The sequence below is a fragment of the Tamandua tetradactyla genome, chromosome 5 (assembly GCF_023851605.1).
Source record: "Tamandua tetradactyla isolate mTamTet1 chromosome 5, mTamTet1.pri, whole genome shotgun sequence".
Classification (NCBI taxonomy): domain Eukaryota; kingdom Metazoa; phylum Chordata; class Mammalia; order Pilosa; family Myrmecophagidae; genus Tamandua; species Tamandua tetradactyla.
In genome coordinates, this window is record NC_135331.1 from 123407619 (window position 1) to 123420551 (window position 12933).

At 35.0% G+C, this 12933-nt stretch overlaps 1 long non-coding RNA gene across 1 annotated transcript in view; it reads right to left on the bottom strand.

Moving 5' to 3' along the window:
• Positions 1 to 455: 455 nt before the first annotated feature.
• Positions 456 to 12933, bottom strand: part of LOC143682721 (uncharacterized) — a 142019-nt gene continuing 129541 nt past the window's right edge. The window contains exon 5 of the long non-coding RNA XR_013175251.1: positions 456 to 609. This is a non-coding gene — a long non-coding RNA (uncharacterized LOC143682721). The remainder of the gene's footprint in view (positions 610 to 12933) is intronic.

Genomic DNA, 12933 nt, shown 5'->3' on the forward strand with positions numbered 1-12933 from the left:
AGCCTAATAGATTTTACATATTTTCCTTACTTTACTGCATAGCCTGGTTTCCTGGTGTATTTTTGAGGAGAATGTAATAGCAGATACCCATTAAAGAAGATTTTAAAGAAGAGCTATAGTTATCTGGCAATTAGTTAAAACAGTGGTTATATGTTTCCTGGAGATACTCTTCAGGTGATTAAGAAAGACTTTTCTATTCCTCTATTAGCACAATATTTTATTTTTGAATATACATTGTTTATCACATTTCTTTTATACCTGTCCTAAAATAATCAAATATGTCTCTTCTTTATTGTTACTATGGTAAATTAAATTAATTAATTATAACATTAAACATTTATTAGCATCTCTTTAATAAAACCAACACAGTAATGCTTATTCTTTTAAAAATAAGACTGGATTTTATCAGTAATATTTTATTCAGGATTTTTGCATCTATATTCATTAGTGGAATTGGCCATAGTGTTCCTTTCTTATAATGCCTTGCAAAGCTTAGAATCAAGGTTATAGTAGCATTAAAATTAAGTGTGGAGGGTGGTACCATGGTGGCTCAGTGGCAAGATTCTCTCCTGCCATGCTGGAGATCCTGGTTCGATTCCCGGTACCTGCCTATGCAAAAAAACAAACAAACAAAAGAATTAACTGTAGAGTGTCCCCTCCATTTCTATTACTCTGCCAGAGTTTTCATGAAGCTGATATTCTTAAAAGTTTGTTAGAGTTTTCCAAAACTTGTTTCATACTGAAGATTTCCTTTTGGTCAAGATTCTAATTACAAATTAACAAATAATAAAAATTTGTAGACTCAGTTATTTTAAATGCTTTAATTGCATCAGTTTATGTGACTTACATTTCAGGTAAATCATTGATTTATAGAATATTACTCCATTCCACCTTAACATTGAAATTTACATTAATAAGATATTGATAATATACTCATAAATATATGAATGCCTTTAAGACTTATGATGATGTAACCCTCGCCATCCTTAATATTGGTTCTTTCTATGCCTTTCTTTCCTTCCTTCTTTCGGCTTTTTAATCTTTAAAACAAGATTTGGCATCTTTTCAGAAGTCTCTTTTAAAAAGCACAGTATAGCTTTCTTGTTCTTCTCCTACGTATTTCCTCTATCTCTCTTTCTTTCTGTCTCTCTCTCGCACGCATGAATTTAAGATGACAAAGTTGCTTATAAGCATGGCCATAGCTACATTTCAAATATTTTCACATGCAATATTTTTGTGCTTATTTATTTCAAATATTTCATACTCTCCATCATATTTTTTCTTCTTTAGCCACAGGCTACTTTGAATTGTATTCCTTAATTCTGAGATTAGTCTTTGACCCTGTCCCCATGTTTAACCTAGTTGTATAAGTAGGTCCTTGTTATTCAATTGCTTTTATAACAGGTTTTATCCTATATTAGATTTAAAAGTCCTAGATTTCTAATCTACATATCATCAAATAACTGTATACTTATTAATCTCACCTTATGCTTACAAATTACTAATTCTTTCCTAAATTTCTTCTTTCTTGTTACATTGGTCAAAAGTAGCCAAAAATGACCTACAAATACTACGTAAAGTTTGGGTTCCAACCTCTTGGGAGCATCTGGCTCAGTAGATATGTCATCTCCCTGAATGATTTTTGCAGGCAACATTTTTCATTTGCCATTACAAATTATAGATTACAACATTTCTAGCCTCCAGCTGATTGACTATCAAGTCTTGTCTTAGTTATAATAAATAAAACCAAGTCTTAGGTAAAAATTTCTCTCTCACTCAGGCTATTTTCAAGGAGGATGTTCGTGGCTGGGTAATTCTTCGCCAAGTGGTGGTACAGATTACTAGGTTCCCTCATGCTGTGTGAATGTAGATGAGAGAAAGGACAAGCATAAGTAAATTGTGGAGAATTTTAGGTGTTAGGTCTGGGAGGAAGTAAATCATATCTACACCCATTACATTGGCAGAACTAGTCTATGGCACTTTCTAAAAGGATCTAATATTTCAGTGTTTCCAGAACTGAGGAGATGGGAAGGGCTCCTTTTTCTGAGAAAATGGCTACTTATAAACAGAACACCCCAAAAAATGTCCCTCTGCCAACTATAAAGAAAGGGAGATTGAATTGGGATGGATAACCAAGTGTCTAATAATAAAAGCAACACTGAATTATTTTATATCCCTGAACAAACTGCATTACTTCATCCCTGTTGTATTTGATATACAGTATGCTATTTTCTTGGAATGTCTTCCCTACATGGCTGTATTGCAAGCCACTCATCATCCTTCTAAATCTAGTTCAGGCATCATAAACTCTATAAAGACCTCCCAGAAACACACAGTGACCACACCAATCTTACAGCTCATACTATACTGCATTCCATTTCTTTGCCTGACTGTTTCTCTTAATCAGCTCTGAGAAAATGAATTGAGTAAATGTTTCCTTCTTCTTTGAACTTTCAGAAATAGAACAGCACCTGCGTATAACAGATGTACAACAAATATCTGTTTTTCTTGTAAATTTTATTTGAGCTTAGTGGCCAGATTATTGAATAAGTTTCCATTTCAATCCACTGGTTCAAGGAAACTTAAAATAACAGTTTATAAAAGGACTATAGAAAAATCTCTTCTCTAAAAAAGAACAAAAAAACTCTGCCACAAGAATTAAGATGACTAGATGGTATGTGCCTCATGTATTTAGATTGAAAAGAAAAGAGAGTATTGTAACAAGAAATAATTAGTAAGAAGATTAGAGCATGCCTGAGCCAAGGTGAAGGTAGAAAATATCATTTTAATTGAATTGTAAATTTATCTACCAGATGTACAGAAGCAGAAACGACAGGAAGCTTCACTGGGATACAGTTCATAAGCCTACTTAAAATAATACATTATCATTGTGACAACCTCCTTTTTTTTATCTATGATGGTTTTGGTCTTTTTGTCCTTAGGTCAGTAGTTTAGATTTATTTTTATCTTAAATCCTTTCAGTGCTACCTAATAATCTGAACATCTCCAAGTTGCATCTGTCAATTCCTCAGAAATTATAGTCTGCTGAAAAGTAGTTATATCAGAAATATGGCATATAATTCATGATTACCTGCCCATCATTTGGTAGTGGGCAAGTTTGAGAAATTTAGCTTTTTAAATAGTTAAGCTCATTTGAGCTGCTTTAGTTGAAAACACTTTTTTTTAGAAAAAAACATTATTGTTAATATTTTTTGGATTAATGTGCTATCTACAATGTCTAAAGTATAAGGTACTCCAAATATTACATCTAAGGTATGATATAAGGATTTAGTGTTGACTTTGTCTTAAAGACTTATACCTTAAAAAGACAAGAGCTTCGATTTACCAGAAAGTTACCACAATTTTACATATTTATGTGCTCAGTTACATAATTTCAAAACACAGAAAGCAAAAATTGACTGAACTACTAAGGAGAATATTAACCGTTTACCAGGATATCTAGAGATTTTATCGTGTTTTACGATCTCTTTTAAATATAATATTGGATATATACAAAAAGGAAAATATGTGGTATCCATATTATTTACTAAGTTTAACATATTATGTTTATACATAAGTACAGAACACAGTCCAAGAAGTATGATATATGAGCATTTATCTTTTGGTGTGCTTATCCTCTTTCCCATATACCCATACCTCTACTTTAGAGGGAACCTCTATCCTTGACTTGGCATTTATCAATGCCTTCTCTATTACACTCTAATCATACAATGTTTTGTTAATTTTAGCTATTTTAAATGGAATCCTATCCTACTTAATACTTAAGTAGGAGTCATATCCTACTCAAATTTCACCTTTGGCAAGTGACTGAATAGACAATTTTCAGGCATGCCTCGTCTAACCATCAGAACTACAGCAATACTAAATTCTCCATGGTCACAGCGTTCACTCTACTAAAATATCCCATAGAGAGCATAAATGTTCTGATCAAAATAATAATAAATTAGAATGAAATTAGTTTTTTTGCACAATCAGCTTGACTAAGTAGAGAACCCATGGATTTCCCTCCCTTATCCTAGTTTAGTGTTAACCTGTCCCAATATAAATTTTAAAAGTGACTTCAAGGATTGAAGCCCATTATTCAAGACCTTTCTACAGATGGGCTGATTATATCCACTGCTTCTCCATCTAACAGCCCAAGTTGGCTTGTTCTTGTATCTTTAAAGAACGAATGTTACCTCAGAGTGGAATACCACAACATTAACAGAAGAGTTCCACCCATTGAGCTTCCCCAAGCCCAACATTCTCCATCCAACCAGAAACTTTGCGGTCATAGATTTAGCTAATATATTCAGTGTCTATTCTCAGCCACAACTTGCCTTCATAGTCAAAAGTCTTTACTTAACTCTCCATGGGCGTACCTCAATAGCCCTTCCATTGCACATAAACTTGGCAGGCAAGATCTTAACTACATCCAACTTTTTCCAAGAGAAGAGTTAAGACATGGCATCCTCCACTGAGGAGCTTCATCGAAGACACTCATTCAGGACACAGAAATGAAAAAGAACTCACAAAAAATGAATGGGTGTTTTTTCATACATTTTGCAAACCCCTGCCACTTTAGTTACATGTCTAGACATTATTTGGTCAGTCTAAGGTCATTCTATTACCAGCAGTCTAAAAAAACAGCTTTTACCCTTTCTTCAGCATCTATAATATTAAAACAGGATCTTCTAACCCATTTCACATTGAAGACAGATTACGTTCTTCACATACAAATTATGTATGCTGTTATACAAAGTAACTATGCTGTTATTCTAAAATTGGCCCACTTTGAATGAGGTTTCCAAACAAAAAATTTTAGAATTTGTCCAAATTGCAGTACAGCTGTTGTTCATATTAGTGTCAGCCACTGGGACTCCTTCACTGTAGAAGCTCTAGAACCAATCTCCCCTCAAGTCTTTCTAATCCTCTGGACCACCCATAATTAATAAAATTGCTTATAGGATTCTATTGCCAGAAACTGCCCATCTTGGCCCTGCATATGCTATTAGAGTATCAATTGCTGGCCATATAATGGGCTTTTCTGGAAAAAAGGCTCTCATTGGCCTAGAAGCCATGAACCTCCATACCCTACTGCCCCTTAGGGTTGCGTCATGAAAGCAGCTCCTCACAAGCTCAGCAGAACCTCTAAAACCTCCTTGTTAAAAATGAAGTGATAGCTATAGGATAGAGCAAAATCTGGGCTCTCTTGTGAGCCTCCTTTGCAGAATAAAATCACTTCCACATGCCCTCAGTCCCTTCCCAAGACTATAAAGCTTAGGGTGGCATTGGCTATTCCTGGAACCATTAGCTACTCAGGACGGGGTGGGGGTTTGGGGAGGCTTGGAATAACTCAGTAAAACAGAAAGGAAGTTCATTCCCTTTACAGATGACAGACAGATTACCATCATCACACATGATAGAGCTTAACGTAGAGCTTCTGCTTTCATCCCTTAACTAGGACCTCTTTGATACAGGATGGGACACAAAGTTTACCACAGTTGGCCAAACATCAGAAAGTTATCTTATCCATGGATGCCATATTCAATGGTCAGTTACATCTGACCAATTTTTATAGCCTTTTGAGCCATTGCCACTGGTCTGGCTATCTAGCTCAACCAATGGTAGCACCAACAATCCCTTACCTCAGGTTGCCTCTTTTGAGATAAACAACTCTTGCATCACAGATACCCCAAATTATAAATCAAGTTTACACATATCTCTGTATATACCAAAGCCACAATGCAAGGCCTCACCAAGATGCTTCTTGTTCTCTTCAGAGTTCCAGATGTCACCGGTAGTGACTAATACTCTCATTTTATTTCTCAAAATACATGACTCTGGGCTCTTGAACAAAGCATCCAACAGAAATGTTTACCTCCCTGAAATTTTACTTTGAGGCTACTGGCCTCATAAACCATCAAAATGTCTTACTGAAACAAGTTCACATTCGATTAAATGAAATATGGCACATGTGTGTCAACAAACATCAAGGTAAATGTAATTAACCATCTAACGCCATTTTGACTGTTTGCTCACAATCTCCAAGCACTATTCTTCTTCTTTCCTCTCTTGCCCCACAAATAGGCAAGCAGATAATAAGGCCCACACTACTGCTGATACCAGCAGGAAGTTCAAACCAAGCAAGCCCCTAACTCAACCCAGCAGGGAACCCTCATCCTGACCCCATTCCCTAACAACAATAAAACCCCTAGCCAGTCACCCCTGTCTCTCTCACTCTTATGCTATGTTCAGACCTGTTTGAAAGCCTGCCTGGCTCTCTGCAGAAAAGTTCATTACGGTGAGTGGATGGCATCATCACTCTTGATATCTGAACAAATTTTAGTTGGGGAGTTGGTTACATCATCACAAAGGGCAAACGCAAGATATCAGGCAGTACTCAGGAGAATAAGGAATAGCAGTCTGCATACAAAACACTACCACCTAGAACTTTGCACATATCATAGGACCTGTAAATTATCTTCATCCACCCTCCAACCACAAAATCTAAGCCCCTCTTCTTTCCATACCTCATGCTAGGTATGGAAAACACAAAAACAGAGAAAAATGTAGGAAAGCTGAAAAACATTTTTTTGTTTTGCATGGGCAGGCAAGGGGAATCGAACCTGGGTCTCCAGCATGGCAGGTGAAAACTCTGCAACTGAACCACTGTGGCCTGCCCAAGACTGAAAAAATTTTTTTTCCAAGACTGAAATTTTTTGACCTATGAAAGCCTGAATAGTATCAAAAGGGTCTGCTTGAAGTATTCAAATAAATTTTAAATTACCTGGAACTATAATTTTTTCCAAAAATATGCAAGGGGCAAGGTTTCTGACAAGACCAGACTACTGGCCAAAAAGACAATGTATTTCATTTTCATACCTAATTTTTGATATGCCACTCTCAGAGAATATTGTTTAATTTAAATAATTTAATTACTCCAAAATTCATAAACATTTGGGAATTTTTCCATTTTCTCTTTGATATGGAGGGAAAGCTGTACTTATGCATAATTGTAAATTGACCAAAGTGGAGGTAAGATATTCTTCATATAACTTAGTCTTAAAAGGCAAAATGGTACATTTAATATTTTTCATATTTTTATTTGCTCAGATGAAGAATTCACGTAACACTGATGTCCTAGTTCACTAGCTGCGGGAATGCAATATGCCAGAAACAAATGGCTTTTAAAAAGGGGAATTTAATAAGTTGCAAGTTTACGGTTCTAAGGCTGAAATAATGTCCCAGTTACAACCAGTCTATAGAAAGATCCAATCAAAGATATCCAGGGAAAGATACCTTGGTTAAAGAAGGCCAATGAAGTTCAGGTTCTCGCTCTCATCCAAGAAGGCACATGGTGAATACAGTCACCATTTCTCTCTTGGCTGGAAGGGCACATGGCAAGCAAGACATCATCTGCTAGCTTTCTCTCCTGGCTTCTTGTTTCATGAAGCTCCCTGGAGGTGTTTTCCTTCTTCATCTTCAAAGGCTGCTGGCTTGTGGGCTCTTGTGGCTATGTTGTTCATCTCTGGCTCTCTCTGAATTGCCCATCCTTCAAAATGTTTCCTCTTTTATAGGACTCCAATAAACCAATCAAGACCCACCCAAATGGCTGGAGACATGTCGTCACCTAATCCAGTTTAACAACCGCTCTTTACTAAATCACATCATCCAGGGAGATGATCTGATTACAGTTTCAAACATACAGTATTGAATAAGGATTATTCTACCTTTATGAAATGAGATTTTTATTAAAACATGGCTTTTCTAGGGGGTATACATCCTTCCAAACCAGCACAACTGAAGAACAGGAAATCACTGTTGAGAAAATCTTCCCTGGTTTGAAAGTGGTTAGTTTTTGCCCTCATTACATGGGAGCACCAAGATAACTGAGCTCATGTATGAGGATCTACCTTTAACCCTTACACTTCAGACCCTAAGAGTGTAAGTACCGGGGAGGAAGAGAATTTCTTGCCCATGGAGGGCAAGCCACTGAGAAAGTCTGTAGACAACATGGAAATTTATTGCACTATTACCAGTATTTTATCATCATTATTTTTCTCATTATTGTGTGTTTACTGACACAACTCATAGTTACCTGGAGTACTGCACCCTTTTATGAACTGTTACATCCTACATGTATCTTTCAATATAATACATTTATACCCATCCCAGCTAGATGCGTAGAGATGGTTTTTCCATTCACACTGTTCATTGTTGTTCCCCAAATGCTTACAACAATGCCTGGCTTTTTACTGAGCATAATATGTGCTCAGTTAATATTGTTGAATAGACAGTGGTGCATCACCCTATTAGATCACTCAAGTCATTAAAATCAGTTTATCTAATACCTATCTGAGTAAAATGGAAGCTGGTACCAGATGTCGTGGTAACTTGCACTGATAACATCCTTGCTCTGATATAGTTGTAGGGGGGAGCTTATTAGCTTATTGATTTGATAAGTGCAGTCTGGTCAGGCCCCATTATTAAATCTGCTCTTCAGATTACCAGTCAAAATTTCCCAATATTTCAAAAATAATCTTGCCTTTTCTTTTGTAGTGCCATACAAATTATCAATTTATCACATTTTTAATTATTTGATAATTTCAATGACTTTCATGAGAGACAGCAATTAAACAATTTTAAAAATTGCAGCCAAGTAGCATGGCTTCATTATTAAATTATTACTATTATTGATCTGGATCTGTTAAAAGTAAAAACTTAAAAATTGGAGACTGCCCTCTGTGCCAGTATGTCAATTTAAAATAAAATCATTTAAGCAAATTTCATATTATATATTATGGTTGTCAATATTTTTTATTACAAAGGGGGAAGCTATATTAAACTTTTGTCTTTCTACAAATGGACTCAAATGTTTTAACTGTCTAATAGGGATTTGACTGCAGGGACTCTTTTCTGAGGTAGGAAAATCACAAAAGTCAATTTATAAATAAGACTTATGAGAATGAAGTCAACAAACATGCAGCTGCTTTAACTGACTTCAAGAATATGTGTTTGTTCCACCTAGTCTGAAATGTACTAACTTTTCCTGTTTTGAGTCTATTCTTTGGAAAACAAAAAATGTATTTTATTGTTTTTTACTTAGAAATTAGGTATGGTTTAAAGTGATATGTTTAGCTGCCAAGTTGACAAGGGGTGGACTGTCATGGTCAGGTTCATGTGTCAACTTGGCCAAGTGGTGGTACCTGTTTGTCTGGAACCTGAGCTTTTGTTTAGAAATTTGTAGTGACATCCCATCTATACTAACAACAAACATCAGGTGCTTCAACAATAAATATCATTCCTCTTTTTATATAATGTTTTCTTTTCTTTTCTAGCATTCCTCCTTTAATTTTTTACTTCTATATCCATTTATTCATTTTTATTAATAAAATACTATCTAAAATAGCATGTAAGTTGATTTTTATACCTTTATTTTATACTATCAATCTTTATTTTATACTACCAATTTTTACCTTTATTTTATACTACCAATATCTAGTGAAATCTTACTTACTAAATCAACTTTTTTCATCCTGTATTGTAATAGCATAACTACCACTTCTTTCTTCTATTTGTGAGCCACCACTGCCTCTACCACTTCCAATCTCTCTCTAATATCATTGAATTCTACAAATATTACAAATACACTAAGGTTATTATAAAACAGACAATCATGCACTATAGGATAAAAGAAACATGTTATACAGTGCTTGCCTGAAGCCTTTTGATCTTCAAAAACACTTTCTTCCTACTAGAAAAAATGAAGATTGAGGTAAGAACACAGATGTACATCAATGTCAGAAAAGAAGGCTTCATCTTGGATTAAATGTGTACAAATAGCACTGCCTATAAAGCAGTGGTTCTCAAAATGTGGTTTCCAGACCAGTAGCACAAGAATCACTTGGAAATTTATTAGAAATGCAAATTTGGGGCTTCTCCCCAAATTCATTGTAAGAAACTCTGGGCATGCAACCCAGCATCCTCTGTTCAAATAGGCCTTCCAAGTAATTTTGATATGCACGTTGGTTGGAAAACCACTGGTATAGAGAAAAATAGATGTTTGCATTTTATCTCTTTTAATTTTTACCTGTGAGACCAAAGTTCTGAAGCTATGGGAGTTATATGACTTTTTTATTAGCCAAGAGTATCCTCATTTGTATAATGAAGCTATATTTATCATGAAGATGAGTGTGTGTTGGTCCATAATAGCTTATTGACAAATTTTAAGTAGATTTACTTGTGCCATTTACTGCGCATGCAGCTCAATGAAATGTGCTCACAGCCACGTCAATTATAAACAATTTGAAAAGAATACTATCTCATTTAGCTTCAATGACTAAAAAACAAAAAAACATAATTTAGCAATCAGGTTTCATAACTCCCTTAAACTGTGAGCTACGCAGTGTGCAAAAAGGGGGAAATCATGTGTGAACATGGTGTCATAACCCAAGCTCATTTGACAGAAGTATTACCTTTAGCCCCAGGCAAGCAAGGCCCTGACAGCTGTCTCTATTCCCCAGTAGCAGTGTTTCCCCCACATTGGAGTTCCCTGCTCAAATGTTCTTATCCTCTGCCTAGCAGCTGGATCCAGTGGGACAGTGGGATCCACTGGAGCTGACAGTGTTAGCTGGTAGGAGTACCATGAGACCAGATCAGTTCCCAGCATGACCCCAGTGGCCAGCAGTGCCTTCCACAAAGTTCCCAAGTCTCCTCCAGTGTTTAGGGCTAAGCTGGATTCCTGCATGCCCTAGGGTTTGCCCTCTGCATCAGAATCACCTTGCCACTAAATTATCCACAGATGGAATTGACCCCTGTTAGGAATCCTGTTAGAATGCAGGGCCAGGCTGCTTCAAAGATGTTGACCAGCTTGTAGCATGCATTCCTGTTGCTTTTCAACTGTGGCATTGTATTTTTCACCTGTATTATGTCCTTACTAAGTCATGTGTACATATGTGAAAAAATAATTAGTTAATAGTTAAGGAATGGATAACTTTTGAAAGCAAGCTACCAATAATTTTACCACTCACTATATATCACCAGCTTCTATTCTATTAAATTTTTTAAATTAGAGCCTCATATATAAACAAAAATACATATATACTAAGACAAAGATGAAATCATAGACATATGGTTTTGAAACTTTATTTAAATCAACTACATTTTATAAATATTGTGACATGTCAGTAAACAGAAATCTATTTATTTTGTTTGTACAATTTTTGCATTTTTGTACCATAAGTTTTTTAAAGTTACTTCTCCAGCAGGCATTTTCATTGCTTCCAAAGTAAGTAATATGCTGATATAGAGTACATTGCATTAGGGTTTTTTGGTTCTGTTTTTTAATGATAATTCACAATGCTGAGAGGTTAAAAAGGCAGTCTTGTATTTGCTGATGGAAGTGCAAATTGGCACAGATATTTTGAATGGAAATTTATATCTAGACTGATAGTTCAATAAACAATATAGTGAGATAGTAACTTATGGGAATTTGAATGAGATTTTGAGGATTTTACGTATCTGATGTTCCCAATTTTTTTTTTTTTTTGGCATGGGCAGGATCCAGAATCCAATTATTTTTTTTTATATGGACAGGGTACAGGTATTTATTTAGATAGATATTTATGTGTGTATGTGTGTAAGTATGTAAGTAAAATAAAATTTTGAGTGAGAATTTAAAATAAAAACATTACTTGGTTTAGATGACAAATTTAGTATTGAGATGGTATTTATAGCTCAATTTCATATTTACTACTCTAGTTTACAATATGATCATAAAGGAACAAAGAGACACATGCACGAGATAGTTAATTGTAATTCCTGAAAACATGTAGGAAATGAACTATTCCCAAATTTTAAATATTTTGAGATGAAATTTTCAGGATGGGGTCTTCTGGATTCACCGTGTTTGGTCCTATAAAACTTCTTGCAAGTTACTCACTATGAATAATTATCCTTTGTTAAAATGCTACAGTTTTATTGATTGAAGAATTTAAATTTTGACCAATAGAATATTAGAACATAGAAATCATCTAATTCAAACCCACAAGACTAGTTTGAGATCAAGCAGAACATACTAAGCAAGACAAGTAATCAAAGACAACAAGGAAAAGGATACATAGAGAGAGAATGAGATACATACGCATATAGAGAGGGAGGGAGAGTAGAGGCAGAGAGAGCAATGGTAAGGTCATACAAATATGAATATTCCTAATAGAGAAAGGATACCTATGACTTATTGATGAAAACATACCCCCAAAACATATTAAATATCAGGCAAGCCAACAAAACAGAAACCAAATACATCTGTTCCATCAATATATGAACAAATGTTCCACTTTACTAGTAAGCACAAAACTATGAAGTAAAGCAAAAATGACAGTCTTTTACATCCACTTAACTGACATTTAAGTAGCATTCAAACTTCACAAAAATGTGGGAAAAGACAAACTCTCACACTTTATTAGTGGGAATGTGAGATGCCGCATGCAAATATTTTGGAAGTCATCTAACATTCTTTTGTCATGAAAAGAAACATTACTAAATGAGACCTCATCAAAATTAAAAACCTTTCTGCCTCAAAGGACTTTAACATAAAAGTAAAAAGACAACCCACACGATAGGAGAAATTATTTGGAAACCACATATTTAATAGAAGTTAAGTATCCAGAATATATGAAAACATCTTCAACTTAACAACAAAGAGTCAAACAGCCCAATTTAAAAATAGGCAAAATACTTTAATAGATATCTCACCAAAGAAGATTTACAAATGGCCAGAAATCACATGAAAAGATGTTCCACAAAATAGCCATCAGGGAAATGCAAATAAAAACCACAATGAAATACAATTTCATATCCATTAGAATGGCTGCTATTAAAAAAAAAAGGAAAATTACCAGTTTTCAAGAGGATGTAGAGAAATAAGGA